Below are 15000 nucleotides of genomic sequence, written 5' to 3'. Positions count from 1 at the left end.
CCCGCTCACATCTATAGAGGAGCGTACACAACCCCGCTCACATCTATAGAGGAGCGGACACACCCCGCTCACATCTATAGAGGAGCGGACACACCCCGCTCACATCTATAGAGGAGCGGACACACCCCGCTCACATCTATAGAGGAGCGTACACACCCCGCTCACATCTATAGAGGAGCGTACACACCCCGCTCACATCTATAGAGGAGCGTACACACCCCGCTCACATCTATAGAGGAGCGTACACAACCCCGCTCACATCTATAGAGGAGCGTACACACCCCGCTCACATCTATAGAGGAGCGGACACACCCCGCTCACATCTATAGAGGAGCGTACACACCCCGCTCACATCTATAGAGGAGCGTACACACCCCGCTCACATCTATAGAGGAGCGGACACACCCCGCTCACATCTATAGAGGAGCGTACACACCCCGCTCACATCTATAGAGGAGCGTACACACCCCGCTCACATCTATAGAGGAGCGGACACACCCCGCTCACATCTATAGAGGAGCGTACACACCCCGCTCACATCTATAGAGGAGCGTACACACCCCGCTCACATCTATAGAGGAGTGTACACACCCCGCTCACATCTATAGAGGAGTGTACACACCCCGCTCACATCTATAGAGGAGCGGACACACCCCGCTCACATCTATAGAGGAGCGTACACACCCCGCTCACATCTATAGAGGAGCGGACACACCCCGCTCACATCTATAGAGGAGTGTACACACCCCGCTCACATCTATAGAGGAGCGGACACACCCCGCTCACATCTATAGAGGAGCGTACACACCCCGCTCACATCTATAGAGGAGCGGACACACCCCGCTCACATCTATAGAGGAGCGTACACACCCCGCTCACATCTATAGAGGAGCGTACACACCCCGCTCACATCTATAGAGGAGCGTACACACCCCGCTCACATCTATAGAGGAGCGGACACACCCCCGCTCACATCTATAGAGGAGCGTACACACCCCGCTCACATCTATAGAGGAGCGTACACACCCCGCTCACATCTATAGAGGAGCGGACACACCCCGCTCACATCTATAGAGGAGCGTACACACCCCGCTCACATCTATAGAGGAGCGTACACACCCCGCTCACATCTATAGAGGAGCGGACACACCCCGCTCACATCTATAGAGGAGCGGACACACCCCGCTCACATCTATAGAGGAGGGTACACACCCCGCTCACATCTATAGAGGAGCGTACACACCCCGCTCACATCTATAGAGGAGCGTCCACACCCCGCTCACATCTATAGAGGAGCGTACACACCCCGCTCACATCTATAGAGGAGCGTACACACCCCGCTCACATCTATAGAGGAGCGTACACACCCCGCTCACATCTATAGAGGAGCGTACACACCCCGCTCACATCTATAGAGGAGCGGACACACCCCGCTCACATCTATAGAGGAGCGTACACACCCCGCTCACATCTATAGAGGAGGGTACACACCCCGCTCACATCTATAGAGGAGCGTCCACACCCCGCTCACATCTATGGAGGAGCGTACACACCCCCGCTCACATCTATAGAGGAGCGTACACACCCCGCTCACATCTATAGAGGAGCGTACACACCCCGCTCACATCTATAGAGGAGGGTACACACCCCGCTCACATCTATAGAGGAGCGGACACACCCCGCTCACATCTATAGAGGAGCGACACACCCCGCTCACATCTATAGAGGAGCGTACACACCCCGCTCACATCTATAGAGGAGGGTACACACCCCGCTCACATCTATAGAGGAGCGTACACACCCCGCTCACATCTATAGAGGAGCGGACACACCCCGCTCACATCTATAGAGGAGCGTACACACCCCGCTCACATCTATAGAGGAGGGTACACACCCCGCTCACATCTATAGAGGAGCGTCCACACCCCGCTCACATCTATGGAGGAGCGTACACACCCCGCTCACATCTATAGAGGAGCGTACACACCCCGCTCACATCTATAGAGGAGCGTACACACCCCGCTCACATCTATAGAGGAGGGTACACACCCCGCTCACATCTATAGAGGAGCGGACACACCCCCGCTCACATCTATAGAGGAGCGTACACACCCCGCTCACATCTATAGAGGAGCGTACACACCCCGCTCACATCTATAGAGGAGGGTACACACCCCGCTCACATCTATAGAGGAGCGGACACACCCCGCTCACATCTATAGAGGAGCGGACACACCCCGCTCACATCTATAGAGGAGCGTACACACCCCGCTCACATCTATAGAGGAGCGTCCACACCCCGCTCACATCTATAGAGGAGTGTACACACCCCCGCTCACATCTATAGAGGAGCGTACACACCCCGCTCACATCTATAGAGGAGCGTACACACCCCGCTCACATCTATAGAGGAGCGTACACAACCCCGCTCACATCTATAGAGGAATGTACACACCCCGCTCACATCTATAGAGGAGCGTACACACCCCGCTCACATCTATAGAGGAGCGTACACACCCCGCTCACATCTATAGAGGAGCGTACACACCCCGCTCACATCTATAGAGGAGTGTACACACCCCGCTCACATCTATAGAGGAGCGGACACACCCCGCTCACATCTATAGAGGAGCGTACACACCCCGCTCACATCTATAGAGGAGCGTACACACCCCGCTCACATCTATAGAGGAGCGTACACACCCCGCTCACATCTATAGAGGAGCGTACACACCCCGCTCACATCTATAGAGGAGCGTACACACCCCGCTCACATCTATAGAGGAGCGGACACACCCCGCTCACATCTATAGAGGAGCGGACACACCCCCGCTCACATCTATAGAGGAGCGTACACACCCCGCTCACATCTATAGAGGAGCGGACACACCCCGCTCACATCTATAGAGGAGCGGACACACCCCCGCTCACATCTATAGAGGAGCGTACACACCCCGCTCACATCTATAGAGGAGCGTACACACCCCGCTCACATCTATAGAGGAGCGTACACACCCCGCTCACATCTATAGAGGAGCGTACACACCCCGCTCACATCTATAGAGGAGCGTACACACCCCGCTCACATCTATAGAGGAGCGTACACACCCCGCTCACATCTATAGAGGAGCGTACACACCCCGCTCACATCTATAGAGGAGCGTACAACACCCCGCTCACATCTATAGAGGAGTGTACACACCCCGCTCACATCTATAGAGGAGCGTACCACACCCCCGCTCACATCTATAGAGGAGCGGGACACACCCCGCTCACATCTATAGAGGAGCGTACACACCCCGCTCACATCTATAGAGGAGCGGACACACCCCGCTCACATCTATAGAGGAGCGTACACACCCCGCTCACATCTATAGAGGAGCGGACACACCCCGCTCACATCTATAGAGGAGCGTACACACCCCGCTCACATCTATAGAGGAGCGGACACACCCCCGCTCACATCTATAGAGGAGCGTCCACACCCCGCTCACATCTATAGAGGAGCGTACACACCCCGCTCACATCTATAGAGGAGTGTATACACCCCGCTCACATCTATAGAGGAGCGGACACACCCCGCTCACATCTATAGAGGAGTGTACACACCCCGCTCACATCTATAGAGGAGCGTACACACCCCGCTCACATCTATAGAGGAGTGTACACACCCCGCTCACATCTATAGAGGAGCGTCCACACCCCGCTCACATCTATAGAGGAGCGTACACACCCCCGCTCACATCTATAGAGGAGCGTACACACCCCGCTCACATCTATAGAGGAGCGGACACACCCCGCTCACATCTATAGAGGAGTGTATAGACCCCGCTCACATCTATAGAGGAGCGTACACACCCCGCTCACATCTATAGAGGAGCGTACACACCCCGCTCACATCTATAGAGGAGCGTACACACCCCGCTCACATCTATAGAGGAGCGTACACACCCCGCTCACATCTATAGAGGAGCGGACACACCCCGCTCACATCTATAGAGGAGCGGACACACCCCGCTCACATCTATAGAGGAGTGTACAGACCCCGCTCACATCTATAGAGGAGCGTACACACCCCGCTCACATCTATAGAGGAGCGTACACACCCCGCTCACATCTATAGAGGAGCGTACACACCCCGCTCACATCTATAGAGGAGCGTACACACCCCGCTCACATCTATAGAGGAGCGTCCACACCCCGCTCACATCTATAGAGGAGCGTCCACACCCCGCTCACATCTATAGAGGAGCGTCCACACCCCGCTCACATCTATAGAGGAGCGGACACACCCCGCTCACATCTATAGAGGAGCGTACACACCCCGCTCACATCTATAGAGGAGCGGGACACACCCCGCTCACATCTATAGAGGAGCGGACACACCCCGCTCACATCTATAGAGGAGCGTACACACCCCGCTCACATCTATAGAGGAGCGTACACACCCCCGCTCACATCTATAGAGGAGCGTACACACCCCGCTCACATCTATAGAGGAGCGGACACACCCCCGCTCACATCTATAGAGGAGCGGACACACCCCGCTCACATCTATAGAGGAGCGGACACACCCCGCTCACATCTATAGAGGAGCGGACACACCCCCGCTCACATCTATAGAGGAGCGGACACACCCCGCTCACATCTATAGAGGAGCGGACACACCCCGCTCACATCTATAGAGGAGCGGACACACCCCGCTCACATCTATAGAGGAGCGTACACACCCCTCTCACATCTATAGAGGAGCGGACACACCCCGCTCACATCTATAGAGGAGCGGACACACCCCGCTCACATCTATAGAGGAGCGTACACACCCCGCTCACATCTATAGAGGAGCGGACACACCCCCGCTCACATCTATAGAGGAGCGGACACACCCCGCTCACATCTATAGAGGAGCGCACACCACCCCGCTCACATCTATAGAGGAGCGCACACACCCCGCTCACATCTATAGAGGAGCGTACACACCCCGCTCACATCTATAGAGGAGCGGACACACCCCGCTCACATCTATAGAGGAGCGGACACACCCCGCTCACATCTATAGAGGAGCGGGACACACCCCGCTCACATCTATAGAGGAGCGGACACACCCCGCTCACATCTATAGAGGAGCGGACACACCCCGCTCACATCTATAGAGGAGCGGACACACCCCGCTCACATCTATAGAGGAGCGGACACACCCCGCTCACATCTATAGAGGAGCGGACACACCCCGCTCACATCTATAGAGGAGCGGACACACCCGCTCACATCTATAGAGGAGCGGACACACCCCGCTCACATCTATAGAGGAGCGGACACACCCCGCTCACATCTATAGAGGAGCGTACACACCCCCGCTCACATCTATAGAGGAGCGTACACACCCCGCTCACATCTATAGAGGAGCGTACACACCCCGCTCACATCTATAGAGGAGCGTACACACCCCGCTCACATCTATAGAGGAGCGTACACACCCCGCTCACATCTATAGAGGAGCGTACACACCCCGCTCACATCTATAGAGGAGCGTACACACCCCGCTCACATCTATAGAGGAGCGTACACACCCCGCTCACATCTATAGAGGAGCGTACACACCCCGCTCACATCTATAGAGGAGCGTACACACCCCGCTCACATCTATAGAGGAGCGTACACACCCCGCTCACATCTATAGAGGAGCGTACACACCCCGCTCACATCTATAGAGGAGCGTACACACCCCGCTCACATCTATAGAGGAGCGTACACACCCCGCTCACATCTATAGAGGAGCGTACACACCCCGCTCACATCTATAGAGGAGCGTACACACCCCGCTCACATCTATAGAGGAGCGTACACACCCCGCTCACATCTATAGAGGAGCGTACACACCCCGCTCACATCTATAGAGGAGCGTACACACCCCGCTCACATCTATAGAGGAGCGTACACACCCCGCTCACATCTATAGAGGAGCGTACACACCCCGCTCACATCTATAGAGGAGCGTCCACACCCCGCTCACATCTATAGAGGAGCGTCCACACCCCGCTCACATCTATAGAGGAGCGTACACACCCCGCTCACATCTATAGAGGAGCGTACACACCCCGCTCACATCTATAGAGGAGCGTCCACACCCCGCTCACATCTATAGAGGAGCGTCCACACCCCGCTCACATCTATAGAGGAGCGTCCACAACCCCCGCTCACATCTATAGAGGAGCGTCCACACCCCGCTCACATCTATAGAGGAGCGTCCACACCCGCTCACATCTATAGAGGAGCGTCCACACCCCGCTCACATCTATAGAGGAGCGTACACACCCCGCTCACATCTATAGAGGAGGGTACACACCCCGCTCACATCTATAGAGGAGCGTACACACCCCGCTCACATCTATAGAGGAGCGTACACCACCCCGCTCACATCTATAGAGGAGCGTACACACCCCGCTCACATCTATAGAGGAGCGTACACACCCCGCTCACATCTATAGAGGAGCGTACACACCCCCGCTCACATCTATAGAGGAGCGTACACACCCCGCTCACATCTATAGAGGAGCGTCCACACCCCGCTCACATCTATAGAGGAGCGTCCACACCCCGCTCACATCTATAGAGGAGAGTACACACCCCGCTCACATCTATAGAGCAGAGTACACACCCCGCTCACATCTATAGAGGAGCGTACACACCCCGCTCACATCTATAGAGGAGCGTACACACCCCGCTCACATCTATAGAGAAGCGTACACACCCCGCTCACATGTACACTACAGTTGAGAAGTTTGTTCTCCTCCAGACAATTTTGTCTTTTCCATGAATATCCTCTATGTATTTCTCAGATGAGCTGTATAATGAATAGAGAATCTCGTCCAGGACCGTGACGAGGGGAGAAATAATGATTTTTACGTGAAATAATAACTTCTCTTCACACTTGGCTTTCGGCACAGATCGCTCCTTTGCACAATTCCAGCTTTGCAGACCTTTGCATTGTAGCTGTTAATTTGCGGAGATAATCTGGAGATATTTCCCCCCATGCTCCCCCCCCCCCCCCCCATCCCACAGGTTGGATTGTCTCTGATGGGCACTTTTTGGCACCATACGGTCAAGCTGCTCCCACAACAGCTCTATAGGGTTGAGGTCTGGTGACTGGGCCCCTCCATTACAGATAGATACCAGCTGCCGGCTTCTTCCCTAAATAGCTCATGCACAATTTGGAGGTGGCTTTGGGTCATTGTCCTGTTGTAGGATGAAACTGGCTCCAGTCAAGCGCTGTCCACAGGGTATGGCATGGCGTTGCAAAATGGAGTGATAGCCTTATTCAATATCCCTTTAAACTTGTACAAATCTCCCACTTTACCAACACCAAGGCAACCCCAGACCATCACATGACCTCCACCATGCTTGACAGAGGGCGTCAGGCACTTTTCCAGCATCTTTTCAGTAGGTCTCCTTCTTACAAATGTTCTTCTGTGTGATCCAAACCACCTCACACTTTGATTCGTCCGTCCATAACACTTTTTTCCAATCTTCCTCTGTCCAATGTCTGTGTTATTTCGCCCATATTAATCTTTTATTATCCAGTCTCAGATATGGCTTTTTCTTTGCCCCTCTGCCCTGAAGGCCGGCATCCCGCAGTCGCCTCTTCACTGTGGACGGTGACACTGGTGTTTTGCGGGTACTATGTAATGAAGCTGCCAGTTGAGGACCTGTGAGGCGTGGATTTCTCACACTAGAGACTGTAATGCACTTGTCTTGTTGCTCAGTTGTGCAGCGCGGCCTCCACTTCTCTCTACTCTGGTTACAGCCTGTTTGTGCTCTCCTCAGTTGTGCAGCGCGGCCTCCACTTCTCTCTACTCCGGTTACAGCCTGTTTGTGCTCTCCTCAGTTGTGCAGCGCGGCCTCCACTTCTCTCTACTCCGGTTACAGCCCTGTTTGTGCTCTCCTCAGTTGTGCAGCGCGGCCTCCACTTCTCTCTACTCTGGTTACAGCCTGTTTGTGCTCTCCTCAGTTTTGCAGCGCGGCCTCCACTTCTCTCTACTCCGGTTACAGCCTGTTTGTGCCCTCCTCAGTTGTGCAGCGCGGCCTCCACTTCTCTCTATTCCGGTTACAGCCTGTTTGTGCTCTCCTCAGTTGTGCAGCGCGGCCTCCACTTCTCTCTACTCCGGTTACAGCCTGTTTGTGCTCTCCTCAGTTGTGCAGCGCGGCCTCCACTTCTCTCTACTCTGGTTACAGCCTGTTTGTGCTCTCCTCAGTTGTGCAGCGCGGCCTCACACTTCTCTTTCTACTCTGGTTACAGCCTGTTTGTGCTCTCCTCAGTTGTGCAGCGCGGCCTCCACTTCTCTCTACTCTGGTTACAGCCTGTTTGTGCTCTCCTCAGTTGTGCAGCGCGGCCTCCACTTCTCTCTACTCTGGTTACAGCCTGTTTGTGCTCTCCTCAGTTGTGCAGCGCGGCCTTCACTTCTCTTTACTCCGGTTACAGCCTGTTTGTGCTCTCCTCAGTTGTGCAGCGCGGCCTCACTTCTCTCTACTCTGGTTACAGCCTGTTTGTGCTCTCCTCAGTTGTGCAGCGCGGCCTCCACTTCTCTCTACTCTGGTTACAGCCTGTTTGTGCTCTCCTCAGTTGTGCAACGCGGCCTCACACTTCTCTTTCTACTCTGGTTACAGCCTGTTTGTGCTCTCCTCTGAAGGGAGTAGTACACACCACTGTAGGAAATCTTCAGTTAAAAAAAAAATAAATAAATAAACCATGTGTGCTATACTTAGCAAGTCTCCAGCGCGGCTCTCTCTTCAGGCCTCTCACTCTTCTTCCAGGGCTGCTTATTAGCCTCAAGAGATGCTGATTTGCTGCTGAAATTTCAACAGCATTTTCCTGCACCCAATCTACATCTCCTGGTAAAAAAAAACCCACATCAAAACACCATGCGTTATGATGCCATAGTGACATGACTTTTTTGCCAGGAGGTGAAGATTGGGTGTATGAATATAGTTTAAACATTTAATTACCAAATTTGCATCTTTTGGCTCAAAAATGCAAAAAAAAATCGTTTTTCACACCATTTCGGTGTAGTTTTCTGCCACGAGGTGGAAATTTGGTGCTGAAATGTGGTGCAGACACTTCCGCATCAATTTGCACTCCCCTGGCAGAAAACTACACTGCAGTGGCATCAAAACCTTTTTTTATTTGCATTTTTGGGTTGTAAATTTGGTGATTAAATTTTTACACCATATTCATACAGCGAATCTACACCTCCTGGCAAAAAAATCGCATCATGCTGCATGTGGTCATGTGGTAGTAATGCATTTTTTTTGCCAGCAGATTGGGTGCAGGAATTTGCTGTTTACATTTAAGCACCAAATCTGCATCTCTTTGGCAAAATAAAAATGCAGTTTTCTGCCAGGAGATGCCATGACCTCGCCTTTGCTGAGGTCAGGACCGTGGGACCTTCAGCTGTGACCACAAATAACCTGAGTGACGTCAATGCTGCATCATGCAGCTCATTCATTCTTTGCCTGAAGCTCACAGCGGGCGGCCATGTTCTATATGGCTGCCCCATGTCAATTCAGAGGTAGGAGAGCTGAAATCGTGATTGGACCTCCTGTGGATTACATTGGAAATGAGTGTTTTTGAGGCTAATAAAGTAGTGAGAGGTGGTGGTTTTTGTTTTGTTTTTTTTCTTTTCACTTACAGATTAGTAATAGCGGGTCTCATAGACTCTGCCTTTACTAATCTGGGACTTGGTGGCAGCAGTGAGCTGTCATTACCTACTTAGTACCCCGATTGCCACCACAGCAGTGCAATCAGGAAGAGCCGGGTTAAGTGCTGGAATGTCACATCTAATGAATATGACAATCCTGGGCAGCTGCAGGCTGCTATTTTTAGGCCGGGGGGCCCAATCACCATGGGTCTCCCCAGTTTGAGAATACCAGCTGTCGGCCTTTATCCTGGCTGGGTATCAAAATGGGGAGGGGGCAGGAACTACACACTTGTTTTTTTTTAAAATAATTTATTTTAATAATAATTAATAATCAGATAAACCGCTCATGGCTTTAAAAAAATAAATAAATAAATAAATTGATACGCAGCCAATATAAGAGCACTGCTGTGGGGGTGGCTGTATGCGTTATCTGTGCTGGGTATCATAATATGGGGGTCCCTTCACCAGTTTACTTTTATACCGTGATAATGACATGCAGACAGGGTCTGTGATTGCAGGCAGTTAGACACGCTGCCACACAGGCTGGGGGGCGCGTCCGACTGGAACCAATCACAGACACCAGGACCGCTGGTGGGCGGATCTTGTGCCTGCAGGTAATGTTCTATCCTAGGAGGTATATAATGTACAGGACTTGCCTCTTTCCCTCAGGAGGGCCACATCTTGGGCGATATACGATATACCTGGGCGTGGGGAGACGCAGGACACACAATAGTTAGCTCAGGGTTCCTGTTGACCACAATGTCTGCAGGTCTGTCCCATATTATTTTCTACCTGCCTCTAACCACTTAGATGCTTTTTTTTTTTTATATATATATATATATATATATATATATATATATATATATATATATAATTTTATACGTACACATTTGACTATCCCATCAGTCCTGCATAAGGCAGAAATGTTCATAGTATCATAGTTTTTTAAGGTTGAAGGGGAGACTCTAGTCCATCTAGTTCAACCGTAGCCTAACATGTTGATCCAGAGGAAGGCAAAAAAACCCCAATGTGTCAAATAAGCTTCAATGGGGAAAAAATGTCCTTCCTTCGGTCCACATCCGGCAATCAGACTAGTTCCCTGGATCAACACCCTGTCATAAAATCCAATATACATAACTGGTAATATTATATTTTTCAAGAATGCGATCAGGCTCTGCTTAAATTTTACTAGTGAATCCCTCATTACAACATCATGCGGCAGAGAGTTCCATAGTCTCACTGCTCGTACAGTAAAGAATCCTCGTCTGTGATTATGATTAAACCTTCTTTCCTCAAGACGTAGCGGATGCCCCCTGTTCCAGTCGCAGGCCTAGGTGTAAAGAGATCTTTGGAAAGGTCTCTGTACTGTCCCCTCATATATTTATTCATTGTGATTACATCCCCCCCTAAGCCTTCGTTTTTCCAAACTAAATAACCCCAAGTGTAATAACCTGTCTTGGTGTTGCAGCCCCCCCATTCCTCTAATAATCTTGGTCGCTCTTCTATCTACCTGTAAGATTATGCTATTTATAACCTTCTATACTTTTGCTATCAAGAAAAGCCTCCATTCCTCTCTACATTCATTCAGTGAGTGGCCATCACCACTTCCTCAGGAAGAGAGTCCAGAGCCTCACTGCTCTTACCGTGAAGAACCCTCTTCTATGCTGATGTAGGAATTTTCTTTCCTCCAATCGAAAAGAATGCCCCTTGTTCTTGTCATAGTCCTTTGTACAAACAGATCATGGGAGAGATCTCTATATGGCCCTCTGATATATTTGTACATATTTATTAGGTCTCCCCTAAGTCTTCTCTTTTCTAGAGTAAATAGACCTAATTTTGATAACCTTTCCGTGTATTGTAAAAAGTATGTTAAAAAGGGGGTGCAGGATTACATCAATTTATAGGGACTGCAAGTTTCTCTGGGTTTTCATACTATCACAGATCTGATACACCGCGCCATGAATGGTTTCTTCTGAGTTATAGTCACTCACTGAGAGGTTACGTCCAGTGGGTACGGAAAGTATTCACACCCTTTTTAGATTTTTCACTTTTTTGTTTCATTGCAGCCATTTGATCCATTTTTTTTTTTTCCTCCGTAATGTGCACTCTGCCCCCATCCCCCATCTTGACAGAAAAAAACAGAAATGTTTGCAAATTTATTAAATAAGAAAAACTGAAATATCACATGATCATAAGTATTTAGCCCCTTTGCTCAGTATATCACATGGGCATAAGTATTCAGCCCCTTTCCTCAGTATTGAGTAGAAGCACCCTCCCTTTTGAGCTAGTACAGCCATGAGTCTTCTTGGGATCCTGGATTTGGGGATCCTCGGCCGTTATTCCTTGCAGATCCTCTCCAGTTCCGTCATGTTGGATGGTGAACGTTGGTGGACGCCATTTTTCAGGTCTCTCCAGAGATTCTCAATTGGGTTTAGGTCAGGGCTCTGGCTGGGCCGGTCAGGAATGGTCACAGAGTTGTTCTGTAGCCACTCCTTTGTTATTTTAGCTGTGTGCTTAGGGTCATTGTCTTATTGGAAGGTGAACCTTCGGCTGAGTCTGAGGTCCAGAGCGCTCTAGAGGATTTTTTTTTTTTCCAGGATCTCTCTGTACTTGGCCGCATTCATCTTTCTTTCAATTGCAACCAGTCGTCCTGTCCCTGCCCCATAGCATGATTCTTCCACCACCATGCTTCACTGTGGTGATTGTATTGGGCAGGTGATGAGCAGTGCCTGGTTTTTTCCACACATACTGCTTAGAATTATCACTAGAAAGTTCTATCTTTGTCTCATCAGACCCGAGAATCTTATTTTTCATAGTCTGGGAGTCCTTCATGTGTTGTTGTTGTGTTGTTTTTTTTTGTTTTTCAAACTCTATGCAGCTTTCATACAGTTGTGCTCAAACGTTTACACACCCTGGCAGTTTTTTGTTTTTTTTTTTTGCTTTCTTGGCTTTTTTTTTTTTTTTCAGAGAATATGAAGGATAACACACAATCTTTTTTTTCCATCATGATTAGCAGTCGGGTGAAACCATTTATTGTCATCTACTGTGTTTTTCTCTTTTTAAATCATAATGACAACCAAAAACATCCAAATGACCCTGATGAAAAGTTCTCACACCCCGGTGATTGTGGCCTGATAACATGCACAGAAGTTGATACAATGGGTGTGAATGCTAATAAAGGTGACCTCCTCACCTGTGACCTGTGCGCTTGTAACCAGTGTGTGCATAAAAGCTGAGTGACTTTCTGGGGTCCAGACAGACTCTTGCATCTCTCATCCAGCCACTGACCTTTCTAGATTGTGAGTCCATAGGGGAAAGCAAAAGAATTGTCAAGGTGTCTACGGGAAAAGATAGTTGAACTGTATAAAACAGGAAAGGGATACAAAAAGATATCCAAGGAATTGATAATGTCAGTCAGCAGTGATCAAACTGTGATTAACAAATTGAAAATCAGGGGCGCTGTAAAAACCAAACCACGATCAGGTAGATCAACAAACATTTCGGCCACAACTGCCAGGAAAATTGTTCAGGATGCAAAGAAAAACCCACAAGTAACATCAGCTGAAATCCAGGACTCACTGAAAACTAGTGGTGCGGCTGCTTCAAGATGTACAATAAGGAGGCACTTGAAGAAAAATTGTCTCCATGGTCAAGTCGCCGGAAGAAAGCCATTACTGCGCAAATTTCACAAAGTAGCTCACCTACAAGCCTCCAAACAGCCCAGAGCCGAGCCACCAAACTTCTGGAACAAGGTAATTTGGAGTGATGAGAACAAAATTGAACTTTTTGGCCACAACCCTAACGTTACCTTTGGAGAGGTGTCAACAAGGCCTATGATGAAAGGAAGACCATTCCTACTGTAAAGCACGGAGGTGGATCGCTGATGATTTAAGGATGTGTGAGCTACAAAGGCACAAGAAACTTGGTCAAAGTTGAAGGAAAGATGAATGCAGCACATTATCAGCAAATACTGGAGGCAAATTTGCACTCAGCAGCCCGGACGCTGCGCATGGGACGTACCTGGATGTTTCAAGATGACAACGATCCAAAACACAAGGCCAAGTCGACCTGTCCTTGGCTACAAGAGATCAAAGTGAAGGTTCTGGAGTGGCCATCTCAGTCTCCTGATCGCAATATGATTGAGCCACTCTGAGGAGAACTGAAGCAAAGCGCAGTTCATGCAAGAAAGCCCAAGAATTTGCAGGAACTGGAGGCGCCAAGAAGAATGGGCAGCTTCACCATCTGACCAAGAAGAATGGGCAGCTTCACCATCTGAAAAAATAAAGAGCCTCATCCACAACTACCGACAAAAGACTTCAAGCAGTCGTTGATATTAGAGGGGGCAACACACGGTATTAAGAATTTGTGTCATTGTCTGTGCATGTTATCAGCCAAAATCACCGGGGTGTGTGAACTTTTCATCAGTGTCATTTGGATGTTTTTGGTTGTCATTATGATTTTAAAAAGAGAAAACGCAGTAGTTTGACAATAAATGGCTTCACCCGACCACTAACCATGATTTCAAAGAAAGATTGTGTGTCATTATTCATATTATCTGAAAAAGGCCAAGAAAACAAAAAATCTGCCGGGGTATGCAAACTTTTGAGCACAACTGTATGTCTTGCACTAAGGAGAGGCTTCCGTCGGGTCTCTCTCCATAAAGGCCCGACTGGTGGAGGCTGCAGTGATAGTTCCACAAATTAACCTACAAATTAACCTATCTCCCATCTCCCTACTGCATCTCTGGAGCTAAGCCGCAGTGATCTTGGGGTTCTTCTTTACCTCTCTCACCAAGGCTCTTCTCCCACGATTGCTCAGTTTGGCTGGACGGCCGGGTCTAGGGAGAGTTCTGCTGGTCCCAAATGTCTTCCATTTAATGATTATGGAGGCTATTGTGCTCTTAGGAACCTTGAATACTGCATAAATTTTTTTGTAACCTTGGCCAGATCTCTGCCTTGCCACAATTCTGTCTCTGAGTGCCTTGGCCAGTTCATTTGACCTCATGATACTCATTTGGGGTGACATGCAGTGTGAGCTGTGAGGTCTTATATAGACAGGTGTGCGCCTTTCCAAATCACGTCCTATCAGTGTAATTACACACAGCTGGACCCCAATGAAGGAGCAGAACCATCTCAAGGAGGGTCACAAGGAAAAGTACAGCATGTGACTTACATATGAGTGTCTGAGCAAAGGGCTGAATACTTATCACCATGGAATATTTCAGGTTTTCTTGTTTAATAAATTTGTTCTACATTTCTGTTTTTAGTTTTTTTTTTTTTTTTTGTTTTTTTTGTCAGGATTGGGG

The 15000-nt window shown here is 49.6% G+C and overlaps 1 protein-coding gene across 1 annotated transcript in view; it reads left to right on the top strand.

The window, feature by feature from the left end:
- Positions 1-15000, top strand: part of LOC142297106 (uncharacterized) — a 148428-nt gene that overhangs the window by 329 nt on the left and 133099 nt on the right. The gene's annotated exons all lie outside the window — the stretch shown is intronic.

This window comes from Anomaloglossus baeobatrachus, chromosome 3 (assembly GCF_048569485.1).
Source record: "Anomaloglossus baeobatrachus isolate aAnoBae1 chromosome 3, aAnoBae1.hap1, whole genome shotgun sequence".
In the NCBI taxonomy this organism is placed as follows: domain Eukaryota; kingdom Metazoa; phylum Chordata; class Amphibia; order Anura; family Aromobatidae; genus Anomaloglossus; species Anomaloglossus baeobatrachus.
Note: the sequence above shows the minus strand (reverse complement) of the source record. Positions and strands in the feature narration are given on the sequence as shown.